At 43.2% G+C, this 25,080-nt stretch overlaps 1 protein-coding gene across 1 annotated transcript in view; it reads left to right on the forward strand.

Moving 5' to 3' along the window:
* Window positions 1-14,177: 14,177 nt before the first annotated feature.
* GRM3 (glutamate metabotropic receptor 3) overlaps window positions 14,178-25,080 on the forward strand; it is a 166,182-nt gene continuing 155,279 nt past the window's right edge. The window contains exon 1 of the mRNA XM_053257238.1: window positions 14,178-14,889. The gene's annotated coding sequence lies outside the window, so the exon portion shown is untranslated. The remainder of the gene's footprint in view (window positions 14,890-25,080) is intronic.

Below are 25,080 nucleotides of genomic sequence, written 5' to 3' on the forward strand. Positions count from 1 at the left end.
GCCGCCAACGAGGCCCCCGCCCGCTCACAGCCGTCGCCCCCGCCTGCTCACCCGCCCTCCCAGCTGCCCAAAATAAAGCTGGGCGAGGTGGCGGCGAAGCCGCCAACGAGGCCCCCGCCCGCTCACAGCCGCCGCTGCCGCCGCCTGCTCACCCGCCCTCCCAGCTGCCCGAAATCACCTTCCCCGCTCCCCCCCCCAAAGATTAAGGGCCAAAATGGCCCATGAGAAGGTCGCCGCCCCCGCCTATCGCCCTCCCAGCTGTCGAAGACCACCTTACCCGCTCCAGCCCGAGGGAAAAGAGACGAGCTCACGAGCAGAGCTCCTCTCTGTGCTAAGTCACTGCTCAAACTGCCGCTATGGACGCAAAGGACGCCTATTGCGTCCATTGCGACAGTATGGGCAGCAGCTTAACACAGAGAATAGCTCTGTTTCCGAGTTCCTCTCTTCTCCTTCGGGCTGGAGCGGGTAAGGTGGGCGGGAGGGCGGGAGGGCGATAGGCGGGGGCGGCCACCTTCTCATGGGCCATTTTGGCCGTTATTCATCCACCCCCCCAAAAAAAAGTATAAGCAAAATAAGGAAGAACAAAAACAGAGACAACAACAAAACAAAAAACAAAAAGAGAGAGGGGACAAGGGGGGAAAAAAGAGACAGAAAGAGAGAGAGAGAGAGACAGAAAAGACGGGATAGAAAGCTAGCGCCCGTTATCATAACGGGCTTAAAAATACTAGTACATTATATATTCTAATAGTTTATCACGTACTTTTTTCCTAGTTCCACAGAGAATGATTGCTTGGACTGCAATAGTTGTCTAGGAAGTGAATCCAACAGTGTTCTAACTGCCACTCCTCCCAGATGACTCAAGGATCATCAGTTACAGGTAAGCAAGCTGTTTCTCCATGCACTCTAATTTCCTACGCATATTCTAGAGTGACATTCTAGAATCAGCTTCTTTGCAAAGCAGGAGTACAGAAGACTTATGCTGACCTTTGTAATAAACCAATTATTTGCAATTGTAGAGATGGAGCAAATGGGGATGTCCAGCTACATGTCCCTATCTCCTTTACCCAGCCTGGCTAGGCTTATCGGGTCTGGCCTCAGAGCAGGGACAAGGAGGGGGTTGAGCATCACCCTGTGCTTCCTCCATCCCAGGCCTTAACACAGTTCACACAAAGGGAGTGCATTGTACTAGACTGCCAGCACGGTCCCAAAATGCATATATAGTGTGTTTGCATCATTTTTGTAAGCACAGTTGGAAACACTAGAGCAAGCTGACTTGTTAATGGAACTGCTCCCAGGGAATTGGCGGGAAGCTCCAGAGCTACGTTTTAGGCTTGTGTGGGGGAATTAGCTAGCTTGGAATGGAGCAGGCCTACCTTCAGAATAAATTTGTTCAAAGCTTCAGTGGCAGAAAGAACTGAATGGAGAGGTTAAAGTTGAGGTTTATTGAAGGGTGAGGTACAGAAATTGAAAATAATGGTTAAGAGCAACAATATTTAACTAGCAAGGCTAACAAGTTATAACAGACTATGTTATAGCTCATGAGGCAATTTGGAATTAAGAAAATTTTAGAAGTTTTAGAATTAAGTTCACTCAAGGCTGACAAGAGAAAAATGGACAGTTTTGGATTTTAGGAAAAAAGAGGAGAGGGGAAAGTAGAGTTTTGAGAATAGAGGTTATAAACTACCTACCTCCTTCCCAGAGGAATGCTGTGAACCTTTGCAGCTTGGTCGTGGCCGAGAGGCTTCTCTTTTCTGAGGCAGGCAGGAAGGAGAGAGAACCCAGGGAGAGGGAAGCTGGGAGAGGGAAACGTCAGCCAGCCAAAATCCAAAAATGAACCAGAATCCCAAAGCCAGGAGTACTGTGCAGACCGGATTAGGAAAAGGGCCAGTCTGGAGGTGAAAGGTAAAGCAGGTGCAAGAGTCAAGGCAGGGCAACATGGAGGTGCCTGTGCCAAGATAGAGGAAAATGATGGTGGATCCAAGGAAAAACCACCTGCTGAATCTGAGGTAGGGACATGAGTGACACACAGTTACCAGGAGACACAGAAAGCACACGGATAGATGGTTTCCTGACCAGTTATAAGAAAATTCTTGCCTGAGGGCATTATGCTAAACACACCTTACAAAAGTGAGCAAAAGGACAAAGTACGAGACTCCTCCTTTAGGAATGAGGAGTGGACTTCTTCTTGGACAAAAGCTAGGGAAGGTCTGAAAGGACCCATGGAGGGAAAGGCAAAGTGAACGATTTAGAGTTTATCTCTCAAGTCTTTTCAGAATATCTGGGCCTAGCTAAAATGTAAACAAGCTAGCTTCATGAATCAGCTATTAACATGCTTTCCTATCACTCCTTCCTGAAGAGGTACTAACTTGACTTGATCTAGTGTGCCAACACAGGGAGAATACTTAGCTTATTCTTTAAAGAATAGCTCTTGATTAAATCACTTCTACTCCAACTTCTCACCTGTGAGTAATCATGGGGTTGACAGTGCAGGGAGGTCCTCCTGTGGTCCTGTGCTTTGAACTTTACCTAAGAGTTCCTGGCTTCTCCCAAGCTATGTGCCAAAGTTACATGCTCCTTTTAGTCAGCTGCAGATGAAGCAAAGTGGGGGGTCTCACAGTCCCATGAGATCCAGAGTGCAAAACAGTAGTAACTACAGGATTGTAGAGGAGTGCTCTACAAACATAGAGGAGTGCTCTTTGGGGGAGCCCTCAAACAGGCTCTCTTGGTAACAGACTGCAGACAAGCCTATGCATGTAGCGACTGTGTTGCCAGCCTAGTGAACAGTGGATGTGTAGGCCAGGTGAAGTCTGCCACCACAATTCTCACCCCCAACACACATACATATTGGGGTTATGTGCTGAAGAATATTCTTCTGTTGAGTAAAGTTGATTGCCTATTATTTAGCATTTATGTTAGAGCCCAAGAAACTAAGAAGGACAGCACAACTCATAATTTTGTCTAGGGCTGCCAAATCCTGACCCAGAGATTCTACCTGATACCTTAAGAAGACACTAGAGATCATTCCATAGTGAAGCCTTCCTTTTCTGCTACTCTTAAGCCCCTTTGTCTTCTCTAGAGTTGCAAAATTTCCAGAAATTTGTCATGGGTGAAAACTGGGTGGTGGTGGTGGTGGTGGTGGTGGTGGTGGTGGTGGTCGTGCTGGTTTTTAGGGGGAGGGGGAGAAGGAAATTTGGGGAAATTGAAATATATGCAATACTCTTTTTTAGCGCCTTTTACAGGTTTAAAGTCATATTGTTTCTTTAGGAGCATTAATTATGTATAACCTGCTTTGCTCATAACATTGATCATGTTTGGTATATTATATTTAGAAGTATAGTTTATTCACACAATTAATAATTTTCTTTAATTTTTGTTACAAATGGATTCCAAACTGCTGAACTCCAAGGAATCCAGCATCTCCGTAAGCCAGTTTCTTCTATTTTTAACATCAACTTTTTGCCTGCTTCTCACAAACTGTCAAAAACTGTTTAAGGGAAGCAGGCAAAAAGTTAATGTTGAAAACAGAAAAAACCTGACTTACATATAGTGCAGCACCCTGCGAATTTAAGAGTGGGGCAAGCACGTCCTTGCTTCTACCATGCTTGCAGAGGCTCTGTCATTATTAACGATTGTGTCATAGCTGCAGTGACGAACTTCTTTTCACTTTCAGAAAAAGAGAAAAGGAGGGGAGAAGACTTATTGAATATGATTTTGCCAAATGAAACTGTCTAATCAGTCTCATGTTCTGAGCTATCACTATCAGTAGTTTCTGCTTCTTCTGATCCTTCCTTTTTATCATCTTAATGACTTATGAAAACTGAATTGCCTGGATTGAGACAAGCCTCTCTACCTCTTCACATATTCATTTATTTCTTGATCTGCTGTATTTCCAAACATAAGCCAATTTATTTCACATGCTGCAGAAGATGGAGGAATCTGAAGCAAGCAAGAAGCTTGGGAGAGTAAAGGCCAAAACACCCAGGAGCGTAACTACCATTAGGCAAGGGGAGGCAGTCGTCTTGTGGCCCCACTGCCTCGTGGGGCCCCCCAGAGGCACATCACATGACTCACCTCCCGCCCATGTTGCAACCCCTATGAATTATGTTGAGTCTCTTGGAGATCGGCAGGAGCAGAGAGTAAAAAAACTAGATTCAATGTGAACTGGATATTCACCGTATTCATAATGGGGATGTGAGTGTGAGTGCACTATATATTGTGAAGTGTGCTTGTCTCTGGGCCCCCTCCAACCTTGCTACGCCCCTGAAAACACCTTTCCTTATATGAATATATTTGAACACCTTTTCTTATATATTGTATTCATAATTCTAAAAGAAAATATTTCATGATCCTTTTTTAAACGTCAATGTTTTCAGCTTTTCAGGAAAAAAAACACAAGAGTTCTTTGCGGTAGGGGTGTGCATTTTGGAATTTTCTTGTTTCGATTTGTATCTGAATCGAAACATCTCCGTTTTGTTTTGTACCCATATTTTCTGAATCCGAATCAGCCCTGTTTTGTTTTGTAGCCAAATTTTTCGAATCCGAATCTGAATCAATTTGGATTTTAAAAAGGGTCCCAGGGCAAAAAGAGTGGGTGGTGGTGGAAGCTATCACCCAAATTTCAAAGGAATTAGGCAAAGGGCTGATTTTTTTGTGATTTTTTTTTAAGTTTACACATCTTTAAGAATTTTCCCATAGGGAATAATGGGGATTCCAGCAAATGTATTGCTTCAAATCAAGGGGAAAGGGATGATCCAGAGCAGAGTGTGGTGGGTGGTAGTGCCCAATGGGGGCAAGGAAACTTCCAGAATTATTTCAAAGGAATTGGGCAAAGGGCTGCTCTTTTGTGATTTGTTGAAGTTTACATGTCTTTAAGATTTCTCCCATGGGGAATAATGGAGGTTTCAGCAGCCCCATAATTCCACTTGGGGGGCACTGGGGTTGCCCAGAGCGAAGGGTTGTGTAGTGCACATAGGGTGCCAGCCACCCCCACACCCACAAGCCTGTGGGGTACTGGGTTTTGTTGTTTCTGAGGTGTTCATTGTAGATTCTCTGGTAGCATATGAGATTTTCAGTGAAAAACAAGAATCCACTCTCATATGCTACTAGAGAATCTACACTCAGAACACCACAGAAACAACAGAACCCAGCACCCCATAGGTTAGCAACCCTTCCCCTAGCCAATGTGGGGTCAGTCAAGAGTGGGAAGAAGCAAAAGAGCCAATGGGGAACAAGGAGGGAATTGTCAGCAGGTCAGCCCATGATTTAGGTCACCGATCAGAAGGCTGGAAGGGTGGGAAATTCAAAGAGATGTCAAACACAAAATGGAGACTGACTCAGAGATCACCACAAAATGGAGGTCCGAAACAACAAAACGTTTTGTAGCCGAAACAGGGACGTTTTGTTTTGTATACAAAACTTTTGGATCTGGAAAATGGGTGTTTTGTTTTGTCTACAAAACACCTGAAACAGGCTGTTTTGGGTACAAAATGTTTTGTATCCGAAATGTTTTGCACATCCCTACTTTGCGGAGGGAAATGGGGAAAATCTGGGTTTTTTTTCTGAATTTTTCTTGTCTTTTTCTAGACCATCACAACTCTAGTCTTCTCTTCCACCATCTAGTGATGTGCACAAACCACCATCTAGTGATGTGTTCGGAAACCGGCATTCGAACCGGATCGAACACGGGGCGGGGGGCTCTTTTAAGGCGTGGAGGAGGGTGTTCTTACCTTCCGTGCCCTGTTCACCCTCTGACACTGCTTCAAAAACCTCTGGCATGGGGTAGCTGTATACCCTCTTGCCGCCCCAGTCAGTGTAATACCAGAAGTGGCCCGCGTGACAAAAGTGGCATGCTGACAAAACTGGGCTGGGTTATGCCTGCGCATGACTCTAGGCCAGTTTTGCCTGGCATGAGAACAGCCTCATAATCTTTACATTCTACTCAAAAGCAAATATGGAATACACAATATCACAAATACTGGAAGAACTTAATATAGCTTTTTTATAAAGGAGAAACGGGCCATTTTCATGTGCAACCACTGAAAGATACTTAAAATCTATGATACCATGATGATACACCTCCATAGTCCATTGAAGCCAAGTTCAGAAGTTTTATTATGAATTTTAAGATGAGCTTTATAATATATTTTTCTCTGCTCATTGATGGTTGCTATGAAAAATGGCATCATGAAGCTATAGTGACACATTCGGAACTAATATTGTATTTAATCAACTGCAATATAAATCCATTATTTCAGTCATGGGAAGCTCCCATAAAAATGTTTTTGATTTATACCTTAGTGGGACTTGATTTTTTTTAAATCCACACTTATTCTATCCTGATTGTGTATACAGAACAAGGTAGTAAAGACAGTTAAAGGGTAACTACTGTACATTATGTGATCCTGAAAATTAACTCCTCTTGAAATGTTGATCTAGTTTCCCTAAAGAAATCCATTGTGAGAGTGAAGTCATTGATTTCTCTGCAGTAGCGTGGGAAATTCTGTCATCCCACCCACAGACATACGTCAGCAGTGTACATCTGAAATGATAGTATTATGGACATCACACACAAAAGGTCAGACATTTCGCTGTGTGTGTTGACATATTAGCAAACTAAAAATAGAGATGCTTCTGAAATTTTCATCAGAATTGCTTTCTGGATTTTGAAGTCTTAAATTACCTGATGTTGTTTCTGCAGTAGAAGTAACGCATTTGAAATTCTCAGTTGTTGCATTTTTATACCTACTTATGCACAGTGCACTGGGCATGCAGAGTTTGTCCCAGATTTCATTTCGTTGAGTTTATGTGTGTGTTTTACCCCTGTAGATTACCAGTGCCCAAGTGACATACTGGTAAAATGCTGCAAAAAAGTAATCTTGATGTGACCATATACAATTTCATCAAGATTCCTTCTGTGTAGTATTTTATTAATGTGCATGTGCACTCATGTGCATTGATAAACACCCCCCCAAAATCAAACTTTCTGTGATTGTACATACATTTATATTAAGATTCTTTTTGTGTGCTGTTTACCAATATACAGAAGCACATGTGTACATAGGCACATTTGTGAAACACCACAAGCAAAATATTGATGCAATCATACATATAATCACACCACAACTGCTATTTTGCAATGTTTTATCAATATGCATTGGTATAACAAAGAGGCGAGGAATGCATATTAATGGAAGGAGCTGAAAGCTGCGGATGCTTGTAAACGTTATCCTCATTAAACAGGAATTCAAGAAGAGAATGTAGGGCAGAGCAAACCAAACCAGAGAGACAAAAAAAAAAAAAACCAGAATGGGGGAAATCCTTTCATCCCTAAACCCCAGACTAAAAGACAAGCAGGGGAAGGAGTCAGTCAGATCCTTCTCACCCATATGCAAAAGAGCAAGACTTCATCCTTGGCATCAAGCCTCAGATTGACAGCCTCAGCCTGGAACCTGAGATGCCCAAATCAAACTCCTCAGAGGGACTGAGCTGGCCAGCACAGGGAGAACTAATGGAGAGGCAAGTGAGTGCTGTAAAATCACCCAAGTAACTAAAATGCAATGGATGTAGCATAAGAACAAGCAGATGAAAAACAAATTTACATTAAATATTCAAGTCTAGATATGGAATTTTCATTATTATTATGCTATTTACATACAGACCATCAGATGTTATTAACTGGATTTGGTACATTATTTCTTGTTTACATAGTCAGACAGGTGTATTATTATTAGTATTATGATTATGATTACTTGCACAGTCAAACAGGTGTTATTGACTGGTTTGTTTTATCCAAACATCGAGTCCTTCCCAAGGACCTGGGATGTCAGAATTTTGTTATAAATATTGTTGTTGTTATAAGTATCGCCACAAAATGTAGGCTGTTCCCAGTAAAGCTGCTTTTTGGAGTTGGCTAGTGGTGATTTCTGTGGCCCCTATGGCGTTGAGGTGCTCTAGTCTTCAAGATGTTTTGGAATTGCACTTAGGGCGCCAATTACTACTGGGGTTATTTTGGTCTTCTTCTGCCACAGCCTTTCAATTTCAATGTGTAGATCTTTGTATTTTGTTATTTTTTCTGTTTCTTTTTCTTCTATTCTCCTGTCACCTGGTATTGCTATATTGATTATTTTGACTTGTTTTTCTTTCTTCTTGACTACAGTTATATCTGGTGTATTGTGTGGCAGATGTTTGTCTGTTTGTAGTCGGAAGTCCCATAATATTTTTACAACTTCATTTTCTTCAACTTTTTCCATTTTATGGTCCCACCAATTATTGGCTACAGGTAGCTTGTATTTTTTGCAGATGTTCCAGTGTATCATCCCTGCTACCTTGTCATGCCTTTGTTTGTAGTCAGTCTGTGCGATCTTTTGACAACAGCTGATTAGGTGGTCCACAGTTTCATCTGCTTCTTTACAAAGGCGTCACTTGCTTTTGTTGTGGATTTTTCGACTTTTGCTCTTATTGCATTTGTTCTTAGTGCCTGTTCTTGTGCAACCCTCTGTTTCTTACTTCAAGTTGCCATTATCTTAAGCCATTGCCTGATTTTCCACTTATATTGTGCAAATATTGACCATGCAGTGGCTTATTTTTCCATTTTTCTGCTCGGTTCTTGACTTATTTTTTCTTGTAGGCCTGCTTTGTTTCATTGGTGTTCAATAGTTTTGCATTATTGACCATTTGAAGTGCATCTTTTTCACTGTCCTTTATATATTCTTCAAGGCCTCTTTTTTCCTCCTCTACTGTTTGATGGACTTGCAGCATTCCTCTTCCACCTGAGCTGCGAGGGAGGTATAGCCTATCTACATCACTGCGGGGGTGAAGAGCATGATTGATGGTCATTATTTTCCTGGTCTTATGATCTAGTGTCTCTAGCTCTGCCTGAGTCCAGTCTATTATTCCTACAGTGTATTTGATAACAGGTATAGCCCAGGTGTTTATGGCTTGTATGGTGTTCCCACCATTGAGTTTGGACTTGAGGATTTTTCTAACTCTCCTGATGTATTCACTTCCAATTTTTCTTTTAACTTCAGTATGTGCGATGTTATTAGCCTGGAGAATGCCCAAGCATTTGTAATGTTTTTTCTCTTCCGGGTTCTTGATGTTGCTTCCATTAGGCAGTTCTATTCCTTCTGTTTTTCTTATTTTTCCTCTGTTCATTATTAATGCAGCACACTTGTCTAGTCCAAACTCCATTGCTATATCGCTACTGAATATACAGACAGTGTTTAGCAGTGATTCGATTTCTGACTGGGACTTTCCATACAGCTTCACATCGTCCAGGTACAGCAGATGGTTGATTTTACTTGATGTTTTAGATGTTTGGTATCCGAGGCCTATTTTGTTTAATATTTGTGAAAGTGGGGTCATGGCGAATACAAACAACAGTAGTGAGTCCCCTTGGAAAATGCCTCTTCTAATGCTAACCTGTCCAAGTGTCTCGCCATTGATTGTTAACTGTGTACTCCACATGCTCATTGCTTTTTTTATAAATACCTGAATGTTTTTGCTGACACCAGTTGTTTCTAAATATTTTCGGTCTTGGTGTTGTTTGATTTTATGCTTATATCATGCAAATATTGACCATGCAGTGGCCTGTTTTTCCATTTTTCTGTTCAGTTCTTGACTTGTTCTTTCTTGTAGGCCTGCTTTGTTTCATTGGTGTTTAATAATTTCTCACTGTTGTTGTTGTTGTTCTTGTTGTTGTTATTAATTATTATTATTAATAATATCTTTACAAGTGGTCTAGTTCACTGCTTGGAAAGCACTGCTTCTCACAAAACTAGTTTCCGCCCACACAGCTGGGTTCATATATTTATATACTGGGCAGTATATATTTATATATCTTCATCTTTGGTCGAAGGGCAGTATATAAATATAATAATATATATTAAAAATATAAATATAAATAAATAAAACTGGTGAGCAACATTTACTATACCATGATTTTCCTATCACTTTTCCCAACCTTGTGTCTTGTGCATCATGAACTTAGAAAGCAAGCTGCCTTATACAAAGTCAGACCATTGATTCATCAAGGCCAGTGTTGATGTAGTCCATCTGGTGGTAGCCGTCAGCTACTCACAAGCTACTAGCTATGTGAGAAGTTGTACATCATGTTTTAAGAAGTTCTTCCAAATGAGTCTGGACCTATATTTTAATAAACAGTCAGTGCACTGTTCCTGTTTTCTTCTCTTTTTAAAGAGGGCAAGATTCAGAAAGGGTCCCTAAGCTCCTTTCAATGAAGATCTTTTCAGCTCTGTCTTGGCTTCAGGAGCTAAGGGAGAGGGGGAAGAGTGTCATTCAGCATCCCTCCCTCCTACCCTACTTGTGACTGGCTGGCTGATATGTGGCATCATTTCCCTCACAGCTGACCCTGTCAGTCAGGGTGAGAGAAGAATGGGCTGAACCTGAACACTAGCCAGCCAATCAGAAGGAGAGAAGGAGGAGGGACACCACCTGAAACTTGTCCTCCTTCCCCTCCTATAGAGGGCTTTTCTTGCTTGAAGATGAGTCCTCAGATAAGGAGTCAACAGTATTTTATGGGGTCAAGGAGTGAGAGAGCAATGAACAAGCTCTCACCCGCCCAGCCACCCTTCCTTAGGGGCCAGGGACATTTGTGTCACGCCTTGTTCAATCATAACTATGTCCTGTTATCAGCTGAGCTTATTCTACCCAGCTCCCAGAAGCCTCCCTGTGCAGCTGCATCTCCAGGCTTGGTGACTGCACTTTGGCTATGCTCAGGAGCTGCACCGCAATGTGAGTTCCCAGTTTATGGGGACAAGTCACTTAGTTAGTGATGGGCTGGTCACCCCTAGATTTGGTGGTAAAAAATGCAAATTGACACAGAGATTAGATCCATCTCCCCCTCCTTCTAGATGGGCGCCCCCAGCTAAGCAGACTCCAGAACTAGCTACTGCAAGTTGTCTGGCATCAGAAGTCATTCTGGACTTAGAGTGAACTCTGAGACTCCCCGTTCCTCTCTCAAGAGAGATAACACAATGTGCTAATGAAACCATTATGATGAGCAAGGGAAAAGTAGATAAGACAAATGAAGCAACAACCCTCCTTCAAAAAAAGAGAGAGAAGTCAGTGACGTAACTCTGGAAGTGTGCCTATCAAAACTTTTGATAGAATTATTGGGAAACCCTTCCCAGCACAGGATAGTCTTTAACACACCTGTGGATTCTGATGTTCATCTCAATCAGGCCTTGCATACAATAAACTATTCACACACCATCCTACCCAGGAAGGATGATCAGTAACAATGCATTCCAAACAAGCCCATCAGGGCTCTGCTATTCAGCAAAGCATGACAGTAGAAAGGTCCCCCCAAGGCAAATTTTGGGATATAAGTATCCCTAAAGACAACCACAGGGCTTTGTGGTTGCCAGGCGTTGACACCAACTCAATGGCACACTTTACTTTAACTCTATGACCCAGTGTGCTCCCTTGTGCTTTACACTGGGGACTCCAACCACAAGCAACCTTCGTGCTCTCCCATGTCTATCACTGGAGACTCCAACTGCAGAAAATCACAACAAATGTATTCCCTTGTGCCTCTCACCTGGGATTCCACTGTAACAAGGACTTCAGCAAGACCATCTCAGTGCTCCCAAGTATGCTATGCTTGGGATTCTGTGGGGCATTCCCTATGCTCTCTTGCAACCTCAAAAGAGCTTGAAATCTCTACCTGGATCAGTCTGTGTGCCCTTCCAACCAGTGTCCCTAGCAGGTGGAGGGAGCTGGGGCCACTGAGACATTTATATCATGGGCATCCATCCTTTCACTAACCTCTACAACCCTCCTGCCTTCCACCTCGCTGTCCCTGAAGGATGTGAGTGTCCCACTGCTTGAAGCCCAACTGCCTAGAGACAGGTACAGTATAGCAGTTGTCCGGCTCTCAGGACCCCAATCTATCACTTTGATTCAAACTTCCCCCTCTCTTAGCCTTTCTCTCTTGCCCGCCTGGGAATTTACACATTATCTGGAACTTCCAGCTAAATGTGCTTTACAATAGTCTATTTTTAAACATATTTGCATTGCCTTTATTTGTTTTTACCTAAGTTTACCAGTAACTTAGTCATTGCTTTTATTTGTTTTTCTTACAATAAACTCTTTTGATTTAATTAAAACCTCTCTCTCCAGCTGACTTCTTAAGTTCAGGCACTTGCACAAATTAAAACTGCTTAGAACTGTCTCCCCTTTTGAGCTAAATTCCCCACATTGACCCAAACTGGGGTTGCTGACCAAACACTCTCAAGGAAGTTCCATCAACAATCCCTGGAAATAAGTATGAAGTGCTCTATCCAGACATCAGGGAAAGTAGTATAGAGATGAATCTCATTTCTTGCCCCCATCATCCCACCCCCCATATCTACAGGGACTTGGCAATGTAAACATGTAATCATCACAGCACTACTTCATCTCTGAACCTTGAGTTTTATACCAGCAGCTATCAAATATGCTATTGCATGTTTGGAGAGAAGAGCTGGTCTTGTGGTAGCAAGCATGATTTGCCCCCTTTCCTAAGCAGGGTCCACCCTGGTTGCATATGAATGGGAGACTACATGTGAGCACTGCAAGATATTCCCCTTGGGATGGAGCCGCTCTGGGAAGAGCAGAAGGTTCCAAGTTCCCTCCCTGGCTTTTCCAGGATAGTGCTGAGAGAGATTCCTGCCTGCAACCTTGAAGAAGCCACTGCCAGTCTGTGAAGACAATACTGAGCTAGATATTACTATTACTATTATTATTATTATTTACATTTATATCCCGCTCTTCCTCCAAGGAGCTCAGAGTGGTGTGCTACATACTTCTGTTTCTCCTCACAACAACCCTGTGAAGTAGGTTAGGCTGAGAGAGAAGTGACTGGCCCAGAGTCACCCAGCAAGTATCATGGCTGAATGGGGATTTGAACTCAGGTCTCCCCGGTCCTAGTCCAGCACTCTAGCCACTACACCACGCTGGCTCCAATTGTCTAGTCTGACTCAGTATATGGCAGCTTCCTATTTTTAGCTCCCTTGACCAATGAATGTAAAGTGGAAACACTGCACTCAAATTATGGATTATCCATAATACAACTAGTATTTCTTAGTTTTTAGAAATCACCAGGTTATTCTCCCTCTGTCCCTGCCACACAATGAATATTTTTACACATTAAGGACTTGTGAAAAGAGACATCTCCTTGGTCTGCGATTCCTCGTGCAGTTTTTCCTCAAACCATATGGGCACTAGGGATGTGCAAACAGGTTCGACCGTTCGGGGTCAAACAGAACTATCCCCTGTTCGGTCAACCCCAGACTGAAAAACCCCCGACTGTTCAGGCGGTCCGCGGACTTCTTTCTTTCTTTTTAATTTTTTTTTTTACTTTCCCCCTTTGGGGGAGTTATTGGAGGCAGCGGGGGGCGGTCCACAGAGGTTCCCTCTCCCCCACCGGCCTCCCTTTATGGCGCCACCAGCCATTCGGCTGGCTATTCGGCCCATTCGGGCCTTCCCCCTCCAGCGCTGTGGCCATTTTGGAGGCCACTGCACCTGCACAATCGGCCTCTGTGTGGCCTGGGCTGGGGCAATTGCCCCAGCCTTTTCTTCCAAAGCCACTGAATTACCCATGTGTGGTCATGCCCATTCTCTCTAATGTGTAAGGTGTTGGTTGACCTTGTAAAGATCTGAATAATTTTCCATTACATGGCATCTATTTTCATCTGTAAGCTTTCAGTCATAGTTTCTTTTTCTTTTTAATATACTTTGTACAGTATATTATTTTAGATATAACAAATTATCACCACCACCACCACTGATTTTTAAATCTCACACTTTTTCCTTTCACTCGTTGAATTTCCTCTGCCTATTTTTATCGTTCTCTACTTTATTAAGGAGTTTGGGACAAGAAAATAATCTTTTAAGTCACCTGAGAAAGAAACAAAGGGTGCCAGATAAAAGGTGACTAGCCTGGTTTTGCATTTCAACTTCGCCTCTCCACTCTCGTTCCCCTTAACATGCCACCCCGAGTGTATTACTGCTGTGAGGCTGCAAACAACAGGCAGCACAGAAAACAGCATCCCGAGCGGGCTTTTGGAAAGCGGGCGTGGTTCCATTCTCCGCCCGCTCCAATCAGAGACCATCCCGGAAAGATTGACGAGCAGTTGCTAGGAGACCGCAGCGTCTCCCTCCGGTAGGGACCAGAGGGAATTTGCTCTTGCCCGGGCTGCAAGTGGAGTTAAACAGCGGTGGGGTGCAGGCGTGTCACCACATCCAGAGTGGGTCTGTTTGTTTCCCTCTCCGGCGCAGTCGCTTGAGAGCCAAGGGACAGAAAATCCTGCTCTTTCCAAGGACCCTCTGCCAATCCCAGCACCCGGCTATGCCCAGAGCAGCAGACAGATTCAAAGTTGGGGAAATTGTCATCAGGCTAACCCAATCCTAGGCAGGCAGCTTCTGCTGCGTGCTGTTGGTGCCAGGCAGAAACAGGTCTGCCGTCCCGCTCCCCCAGATCTCTGACACTGAGAAAGGAGGGTGAAGGAAGGAGGGAGATTGGGGAAGGGAAGGGAGAGGTGTGTGTGTGTGTGTGTGTGTGATCTCTTTGCTTTCCCCACTGCCTCCGCAGCCGCCCTAGCCTGCCTCCCCGCCCCCCCCCCCCCCGCTGCTCAGGAAGCCTTGATGAGCTGCCATAGGGACCCCGTCCAGAGGGGCGGGGGGGCGGGAGGAGGAGGAAGAAGAAGAAGAAGAGAGCAATCTTCCCAGAGGAAGCCGGTGTGGACATTTCCCGGGGGTGCTGCCAAATCCCCTTTGGATCTTCCCAGAGCCCACCCACCCGCTGGATCGCCTGGCGTCGGGGGCACAGCAGCACGATTATGACCAGGGATCCACCATTGGCCAGCAAGCGTCGCCAGCCCAGGCACGGTAAGGCGACCGCCACCTTCTCCTTCCCCGGAGCTGCCTGGTCAGGTAGCCACTTTGCGGCAGGACGGAGGAAGGGTGGGGGAAAAGTTTTCCGCTCTGGGCCAGGCAGGCAGGGCTCTTCGAAGCGTGTCTATAGCTGGGCACCCAGAGCTGCCAGCCGCTGGAAGTGCTGGATCTAGAGGGGGGTCAGGACAGGGACACCTCCAGAGCAAAGGTGGGTCGCCGCTGTGCAGTGTTATCTTAAGAGTACCCGAAGCTTTTTTGCTGCATGTGGTGGAATACAAATGGAAGGAATACATGCATGGATATTAAGAATTATTCACTATGAGGAAGGGTTGTTGTGGATTAAGTATTTCTTCATCTCTAAGCATTAATGAAGTGTTTATTTCTGCTACCAAGTGTTCAAACTCCGTATTCCGAGGTTGGCTGGCAAGTGGCAAAGGATTTACACCTAAGCATCTCTAGGGAATTGATGGGACTCCTGCACTTGAGACTGTGGGGTGAAGGAAATCTGCGGGTGGGGGAGGAGTGGAGAAAGAGGTGCATATTTGAATGTATAGTGCTTGTGTGTTTCAAGAGTGTAAATTAAAGACTTTCAAAGCTGTAGCACCATGCCTTTCATCCTTATTTGACCTCTTCATGCATGCCCAAAAGAAAAGAAGTGGGAGGGGAAGGGATTTGGGGGAAGCTAGAAGCATCCTGGTACCCCTTGTTAAGAGGAGTTTTCCTCCTTTTTTGAGATTTGGGTCTTAAACCTTTCTTATACAGACACACCCATACTGTATGCAAAGAGAGATATAATGAATTGTCAGAGTATCAGAGATAATATATTGGTATACTGGTTTAATATGAATACTTCTTGCAATTTTCCATGCTGAATGACATGTAATATGTCAATTACATCTTAACATTTTGGGCAGAGTCTATCAGAAAGTTGTCCTGTGCAAACAAACCCCACTGAAATCCTCTTGCACAAGTCCCATACATTTCACTGGGACTTGTATGATATAACTTCCCAGTGGATTGCACCCTCAGAGTTCATTCATTATTTTCTGTAGAATCTGCCTTGGGAAGCAGATGATCCTATTATTATTATTATTATTATTATTATTATTATTATTATTATTATTATTATTTTATTACATTAATATCCCACTCTTCCACCAGCAAATATGTATAGGGAAACCTGAACTACATTTATTTAGTTACAAAACTATAACCCGATTCTAGTTTATGTATGTGTAGTATCTCTTACTCTGTAAGACTCTTCCAATTTCATGTGCATTTCTGTATTTTGTGACTATGTGTATACCTACATATGAAAGATATAATAGCCTTCGATGTGCAGATACATATATGTACACCTCTTTGTGTGTAAACATAGCAGTATTGAAACATAGTAGTTTTGTGTTCTATTTTCCACAGAACTTTTCACTTACTGTATTAGCTTAAGTTAGTGATACAAATCTGGGGGGGGGGGATCCAGTTCTTCGTTTTAAAAAATATTTGTCTAAGAAAAACATACTTGACTTTGTGTTTCTTAATTTTTAGGAAAAGCCATTAACTGAATGATGGCGGGGAATAATTCTACTTTTCAAATATATTTTTTGGCAGAATGTGAAGTCAAATCGCCTAAGGACACTGCCTTAGCCTGAATTTCTACTCATGTAAATACGTTCCCCTGGTTCGTTAAATATTTATGAAAACAATTTGCAAGGTGGATAAGTCACCTGATCAAATACATTGTTGTAGAACAATGACTATACATTCCAAATATATTTCTCTGCCTTCTGCATTAACAATATTGCTACCTTCATGCTTTGATCCAGGTAATAAGATAAAACAATGTTCTGTATGCTAGACAAAGCTGCAGGTGAAAATGGTTTGGTTTTTTAAAAAAAAATCAAAGAACCTTAACATTTCTGAAGAACCATGAAAGAAATATTTCATGTTCAAGGCAAATCTAAAAATATGCATGAAAATTCTTCTTAACTAATTGATTAGTGAGCAGAGTTGTAAACTTTTATGATACTAGGTAAAATACCTCAGCCCTTTATATTTCTTTTTCAAAATATCAAAGCACTGTATCCTCTATGACCCAGAAACTACTGGCATTGCTTCTATGACCAACTGCTGTCAGGCATAAGAACAGAAATGAATTTTTCCTCAAATCCTCTATCATGAAGACACAATAAGCAAGATGTTTTTACGTGCATTGAATATATTAGGCATCTGGGGGAAGGGGTTGCTATTTGCAAGCATATGTTTGAAGCCTGTGTAATAACGTCCCGTGGGTTAATACAGGATGTTATCCCTTAATACAAAATGTTATTCCTTAATACCATGCGCTGGTTCACACAGACACATATATTGCTTGATTGCACTTGCTGTTGACTAGCAGCTAACTAAGGGAGCTCAGTCCACTGGAAGTCATTGGGTTGGATATAAAGTGAGGTAATACAAAAGCTAGTGTATTAAATCTGTGGTGGCCTGTTCACACAAGCAAGTCATCCCTACATGTTGACTTAGTTCTGACCCCATGGATAGGACTATAGGAAGGTTGGAGGCACCTTCTGCAAGCCACCACCTATGTGGCCCTGCCATCGCCTATTTATTCAGGCAGAGTGTCATGCTCAGCCCAACTCTGTGCTAGCCATGGCTCACACTGGTGTCAGAAGCATGCCAACACAGGGTGCATGGCCAGAATCAGAACATGGATGCACCACCCACCACCCTCTCCCAGCCCTTGAGCACTGTATACACCAACTGGGTGCTCAGGGTGGGGGGTCAGGGCCAGTGTTCCCTCTAATAGGGATTCCCAGATGTGATTGACTACAACTTCCATAATCCCCAAGCAAAAGCCATTGCAGCTGGGGATTCTGGGAGTTGTAGTCAACAACATCTGGGAATCCCTGTTAGAGGGCACTCTGGTCAGGGCCCCCCAGGTGGCCCCGCAGACACCACCTGTTAGGCGATATTTGTCGTCCCCCGCACAATTCAATGGTGCCTATTCCACTTCCTATGGAATAATGTAGAGATAAAGTTCCTTGCTATGCTCTGTGGACAGATTTAGACCAATCATACACATGTGTACTCAGAAGTAAGTCCACTGAGCTCCATGATACTTACTTCCATGTGTTTAGGGTTCATGCCACGTGTAGCCAAGTCCTAGGCATGTTTATTCCAAAGTAAGCCCCACTATTATGTCCAAGGAGGCAGACTTCCAGGTAAGTGTGCGTAGGATTGCAGTCTTAGTGAAATAAGAAGACAACTTGATGGTAGAGCTGCCAACTTTTCAGCTGGCCATTGTAACTGTGCCTCAGCAACTTGATGCACAGAAGTTGGCAGGTGGTAATGTTTATCTCCATACTGTGAAAAGCTTCACCTGCCAATTTCCCCATATGGAGTTGCCATTAATGGCACCAGAGTGGGCCAGGTAGGGAGGGGTTGTTTTCTTGGTCAGTGCACAGCCCTAATTGGGAGTGCCATTGTGAAGTCAGTCTCAGAAGAGCCTTCAATTTCCAGATGCAGGTGGGGAAGAAGAGTGGGAGCAAAGGGGAGAGAGAAGCCAATAATTGATTGCAGAGGGGTGGAAGAGCGGTTTTTAGTGGTGTCTTTGTAAACCTGTTTTATAAGAGTGGCAGTTTTCCCTGAGAATAATCACCAATCTCATTATAAGGGATCAATTTCTGATATGAAGAATTTTAGATATCAAGAGGAGATCTGGTCTTGTGGTAGCAAGCATGAATTGTCCCCTTAGCTAAGCAGGGTCTGCCCTGGTTGCATATGAATGGGAGACTAGAAGTGTAAGCAATGTAAAATACCCCACTTAGGGGATGGAGCCGCTCTGGGAAGAGCAGAAGGTTCCAGGTCCCCTCCCTGGCATCTCAAAGATAAGGCTGAGAGAGATTCCTGCCTGCAACCTTGGAGAAGCCGTTGTCAGTCTGTGAAGACTATACTGAGCTAGTCAGACCAATGGTCGGACTCAGTATATGTCAGCTTCCTATGTTCCTATGTAAGTTGCCGCCTTTCTTCTGTACCTTGAGCGACATGCCTGGGAGAAATCCAGCAAATGCAGCCTTTTCTGGAATAGAAAGGAATGACAGAACAAGCTGCATCTGAAGAATTTCTGCCTGTCACACAGCTATAAACAGCAGCCTCTGTTGTGGGAACAACAGAAAAAGAAGCAGCAACAAGAACAAGCCTCTATGCTTTCTAGTTATTTATTTTATTTTATTTATTTATTTGATTTCTATACCACCCTTCCAAAAATGGCTCAGGGTGGTTTACACAGAGAAATAATAAATAAATAAGATGGATCCCTGTCCCCAAAGGGCTCACAATCTAAAAAGAAACACAAGATAGACATTAGTTAGATTGTAAGCTGGAAACATCATCACTTCAGCTATACGTGTTGCCTGTGAAATGGTTGTAAGAGAATGATTTTTCCATTCCTAACACACAAAGCTACTTTGTGTTCATATTCTCACAGGCAATGTCAATAGAGCCATAGCTACAGGGATTTTTCATATTCCACCACAGGGACTGAAAATATTTCTTTGTACAGTGAAAGTAGTTTCAAAACACATGTAGTTACAAAGCAAGGTAGATGCTCAGAGAAACTCAAATGGCTTCATTTAAATCAATGGAGCTATACCCCTACACCCACTCTATTCATATTGTCATTGGACTCGATTCAGTTAAAGTCCTTTTGGCTAATGTGTTCAACTGATTTCAATGAGACCAAGGTGTAACTCTAACTTTAGCCAGATCGGGACTACCAATTTAGGCTGCAAACTTACACGGACTTGGGAGTAAGCCCCACAGAAGACAGTGGAACTTACTTCTGAGTAAATATACCTAGGATTGTGCTGCACATCAGATCTACATTGACATAATAACTGAAACCAAAAAGCAAAGCCAAGCAGAACCAACATGGAACTCTTTAGTTGGCAGCAACTGAAGATTTCGCATATAAAATACAGCACTGCTTAAATCTGGTCTCATAAAGCAATCCTAGAATATTTACTAAAGGTAAAGTGTGCCGTCAAGTTGATTTTGACTCCTGGCACCCACAGAGCCCTGTGGTTTTCTTTGGTAGAATACAGGAGGGGTTTACCATTGCCTCCTCCCGTGCAGTATGAGATGATGCCTTTCAGCATCTTCCTATATTGCTATTGTCTGATATAGGTATTTCCCATAGTCTGGGAAGCATACCAGCGGAGATTCAAACTAGAAAGTAGTATTCGAAACATACCAGTGGGGATTTGAACTAAAATTTGGGACAAAAATTTGGGACAAAATGATGGCAAAATTTTGTATCAGTGGCCAACATCCAGACTTAACAACTAGCAAAAATCTCTGTTGTATGCACAAAATGTTATTCTGTGCATGTGGCATTAGTCTGGATGTCAGTCAAAGTATTGTGATGATGAGGAAGAAACCTGTATGGGTGCAATCACAATGTGGAATGTGGACTAACACAAAATTCTGTGTTAGTATAATCAAATTCTGTGTTTCATAGCTGCTATGAAATGCTGAGGATTTGTGCTCTTGTTTCTATTGAAGCAAGTTCCTAGTCTTCATGTTCTTTTTCTTTCTGTTTAAGCAATGTTCTGGCTTTGATTAAAGGGAGGTGGGGAACTAGAAACGAGGTAGGAGGAGGCTCCAACTACTAGGTGGTAGCTCATGCTTCAGTTTCGATCAGGAGTGTAGCTAGGGGAGAGGGGGCCTATGCTCACCCCTCTCCCCAGCAGACCCTCAGAGTGAGGGAGATAATTAAGAAAATAGAGAGGGGTGGAGCTCGGGGGCTCTCAGGAGTGGGGCCCCCGGGTTCTTTGAACCCATCCATTCAATTATAGCTACACCCCTGGTTCCGGGGAAAATTTATTGCTTGCCAGTGTTTCATGAGTCCTTTTCCCAATCCTCGTTTCCCAATCAGTGGCAAAATTATTAGAATCAGCATTCCAAATTCTGCAAAGAGAAGCCCTCCAAAGCCAATTATGCAACTCCAAATCTATTTTGTACACATTTTCCTAATGTGAACATTGTACTACAATGGTATTTATCTTATGAATCATGAATGAAGGGGAGCTTGAGAGCTGTGAGAATATTCTGTTCAAATTTAAAACATACTATTGTCTCAATTCACATGCAAACCCTTGGGCACATTTAATGTAGCTCTTGGATCCTGGCCTCTCCTTGTATCATTACGGTAGAGAAAATATGCTCCCTTGTTTCTCTGTCTAGATACTTCAAGTCAGTTTCAGACATTTATTCTTTTTTCACCATAATCTATTCATGTCATTTGACTAAAGATTCAGTGTGTTTGTGTGTGTGTGTGTGTGTGTGTGTATTTTATTCTCATAATACAACAGTTTCTTACACTCTGGTCATAAGTCTTGCCACACTAGCTCATAAATGGAACAGATAGAATATTCACCAACACTTATGCTGGTGCAGTATGCAGTATGGTTTAGCAGGATATTGACTGACATTCAAGGGACATTGTAGACCTGGAAGAGGTGCAGAAGAGGACGACAAAGATGATCAGAGGCTTAGAGCACATTTCTTATGAGGCAAGGTTACAATATCTGGGGCTTTTTATTTTGGAAATGAGGTGAATAAGAGAGACATGGTAGAGGTGTATAAAATTATGCATGAAGTATAGAGAATGGATAAAGAGATAATTTTCTCCCTCTCTCATAACTCTAGAATCAGAGGTCATCCCATAAAACTGATTGCCGACATCAAAGGAAGCACAAAAAGAAGCACTTTTTCACACAGTGCATAACTAACCTATGGAATTCTTTGCCATGGGATGTGGTGATGACCACCAGCCTGGATGCCTTTAAAAAGGACTTTGAACACATTCAGGGAGGACAGGTCTATTAATGGCTACTAGTCTGATGACTATAGGCCACCTCTAGCCTCAGAGGCAAGATGCCTCTCAATACCAGTTGCAGGGGAGCAATAGCAGGAGAGAGGCCTCTTGCCTATGGGCTTACCAGAAGCATCTGGTGGGCCACTGTGTGAAACAGGATGCTGGATTAGATAGACTTTGGGCGTTATCCAGCAGGACTGTTCTTATCCAGACTAATGTGGAATGCAGGAAATAATGCATTCTCTACACAATGGGGGATCGGCAATTCTTTGCTGAACTCCCCTTCCTTCTGCAACCTCATAAAAATATGTCTCCAAGGATCCCTCTCAGGGACACACTTTTGGGTGGCACAGAGGGCTATAGAGGAAAGAGGTATCAATGAAAATTGCCCCTCTCCTGTAGTGTTCATGAAATGTTATTTGGTGTACACAAACATTTCTACCTGTTTATTTAAGGAATGTATTCTGTATCTCTTCATACCATTGAAATGTAAAATAAATGGTAGCTCACATAATTACAAACAATAAAGCAATATACATTTCAAATTTATAAAACGGGACTGAGATGGTAGAGAAAACCATCAAACAGTAAATGAATTAATATACACAATGAAAGAGAAATAAAATTCTACAGACTAAAAGCCTATCTAAAAGGAAGCCTTCCTAAAAAATGGTTCTTGCTGATAGAAGGCTATTGGGGAGGGGGTTATGCAGACCTCTCCAGGCAGGGGACTCCACAGTTGAGGCACAGTCACCAAAAAGGGCCTATCCCACTTCCCATCAAAACACAACTCAGATGTTGGTGGGATGCAAGGAGGGCCCTGTGAAAATATGAATGAATGGAAACTCTGGATGGTGCCAGGAACAAAGACAGAATTATTCAGGGGATTTGGGATCAAGATGGCATGCTAAGTGATCAATGCAGCTCCTTGTGGGGGAAAAACCCCGTGAAATATGTGGGATCTTTGCATGTGCAGATTAGGCTGAAGACAGATAAAATGAGAACTCACAGTGCATTTCTCGGCTGTGGGATGAGCCTGCACTCCACCTGGCTTCACAACTGAAAATAACAACACATCAGCAAATGAAAGCCTGGGTAAAACCATCCATCGTACCCCATCCCATGTTGCTCCTGGTGATGCTGGTGGTGCTGGGATTTTTATTTTAAAAGCAACATTCAAATGTGCATTCTTGTCTTCATCATCTCCTTAATTTCTTTTAAATTAGGGTAGGGTAGGGTCTTTTAAATTAGGGTACCCAGGTAAAGCCTGGGTAAAACCATCCATCGTACCCCATCCCATGTTGCTCCTGGTGATGCTGGTGGTGCTGGGGTTTTTATTTTAAAAGCAACACTCAAATGTGCATTCTTGTCTTCATCATCTCCTTAATTTCTTTTTTAAAAAATAGTATTTTCTTTAAAGTGCACAACTGCTCTGGAGATGAGGGAGAAGATTTTTTGTGACATCATGCCAATCAGACTTTTATTTCCCACCCCCCAGACCATCATATTAGTAGATGCATGTGGACCAATCTCAGTGAGGATGCTCCCCGAGCACCCACATGGTTCTAATATGTCAATTTCCTTTCTTTTATGTAGGATGAGGGATTATCTTGATCCACACAAAATAAACCTCCCCAACAAATGCTATAATTATTTCCATGTTTCCCCACAAACAACCTTTCTCCCTTCCTAAAACTTGTCTTCTCGCACACAATGCCCCATTAAGCTAATCCTTGCTGTTGACCAGAATCTAGATAATTCAGTCTTGTCAACTACTTACCATGAACACTTGAGCAGGACGGAATGCTCAGTATTAAGTGTTAAGCCTTAATTTGCTCATTGTTATGTTAGCCACCCAATATTTGGTCATGCGAACTGTGGAGATTGGGATCAAGCCGGGTGCTCCTCCACTGGGTAGCCCAGACTTTGTACCCAGGCTAAAGGTGAGGTAGAAGGGGGCCACATGTGCACACGACCTCCTGGTCCTGTGCAAGCTGGGGCTGCCAGCAGCCCGAGCTTCCATAGAGCAGGGTGGAAGGAGCAGCCCGGCAGTCGGGAATCCCCCAATGCATTACGCTCTTTGCACGGTGCATTGTGGGATCCCAGAGAACACCGCTGGGTTTCCCCTGTGCTCCTCACCACTCTGGGAGCACTCCCGCTACACGCCAGTCATGTGGGCTTGCAGTGCATTGGAGCCAGGAGCGATGAGGATCATGTAGGCTCCTGCCTTCCCCCCAGCCCTAGCAGCTAAGGTCATGTGAACGACCTTTGTGTCAAAGGTGGCCCAGAGATAAGACCCCAAAAGGCTTATCACACAGCCTGAGTACATTCATATTTGGATTAAAGGATGTGGAAAGGATTTCTTCCCATGACTACAGTCAACTGGACAGGTCACTCTATATTCAGTGAGAAGAAAACAAAACACTGGGTGGCTAACATAACAACAAGCAAATTAAGGCTTAACACTTAATATTAAGCATTCAGTCCCTTGCAAACCCCATTTGGAAATGCAGGCAAATATTGTCTCAGTATGCCTTCCCCTGTGAATGCTATGGTAAGAATCATTCCAATCACTCAGGTAAATGGAGTCTAAAAGCAGCTTTGGACACAGGGACATAGGAAGCTGCATTTGACTGAGTCAGACCATTGATACATCTAGCTCAGTATTGTCTACACAGACTGGTAGCAGTTTCTCCAAGGTTGCAAGCAGAAGTCTCTCTCAGCCCTGTCTTGGAGATACTAGGGAGGGAACTTAGAACCTTCTTCATGGAAGCATGCAGGTGCTCTTGCCAGAGTGGCCCTATCCCCTGAGGAGAATATCTTACAGTGCTTACACATGTCTCCCATTCAAGTGCAAACTAGGGTGGATCCTGCTTAGCAAAGGGGACAATTCATGATTGCTACCTCAAGACCAGCTCTCCTCCCTGGACATTACTGTTCAGATGTGCAAGGACCTTGTGCTTCCAGTTGTGCTTTTACTTTAATTCTCTGTATGCACATCCTGGATCTTGAGCATCCTAAGGTTGCCTAGATAACTTTTCCTTGAACCTTACAGAAGCAATGCAAACACCGAAGGCACTAGACACTTGAACAATTGGACAGCTGCACATGCCATAACATTGGAAACCACACTCAGGCTCCATTCATAGGTGCACAAGTAAAACTGAGTTCGTGCTGAGAGCAAAATACACCCTGCAATTGATATATTTAGATAAGTTTTTAAAGGGATATTTTTCCAATAGGACGATACCAAGAATACTAATTAGGAGAGCTACCTTTTACAGAATAGTAATTCAAGCTGCCTCACA

Source organism: Hemicordylus capensis, chromosome 5, assembly GCF_027244095.1.
Source record: "Hemicordylus capensis ecotype Gifberg chromosome 5, rHemCap1.1.pri, whole genome shotgun sequence".
In the NCBI taxonomy this organism is placed as follows: domain Eukaryota; kingdom Metazoa; phylum Chordata; class Lepidosauria; order Squamata; family Cordylidae; genus Hemicordylus; species Hemicordylus capensis.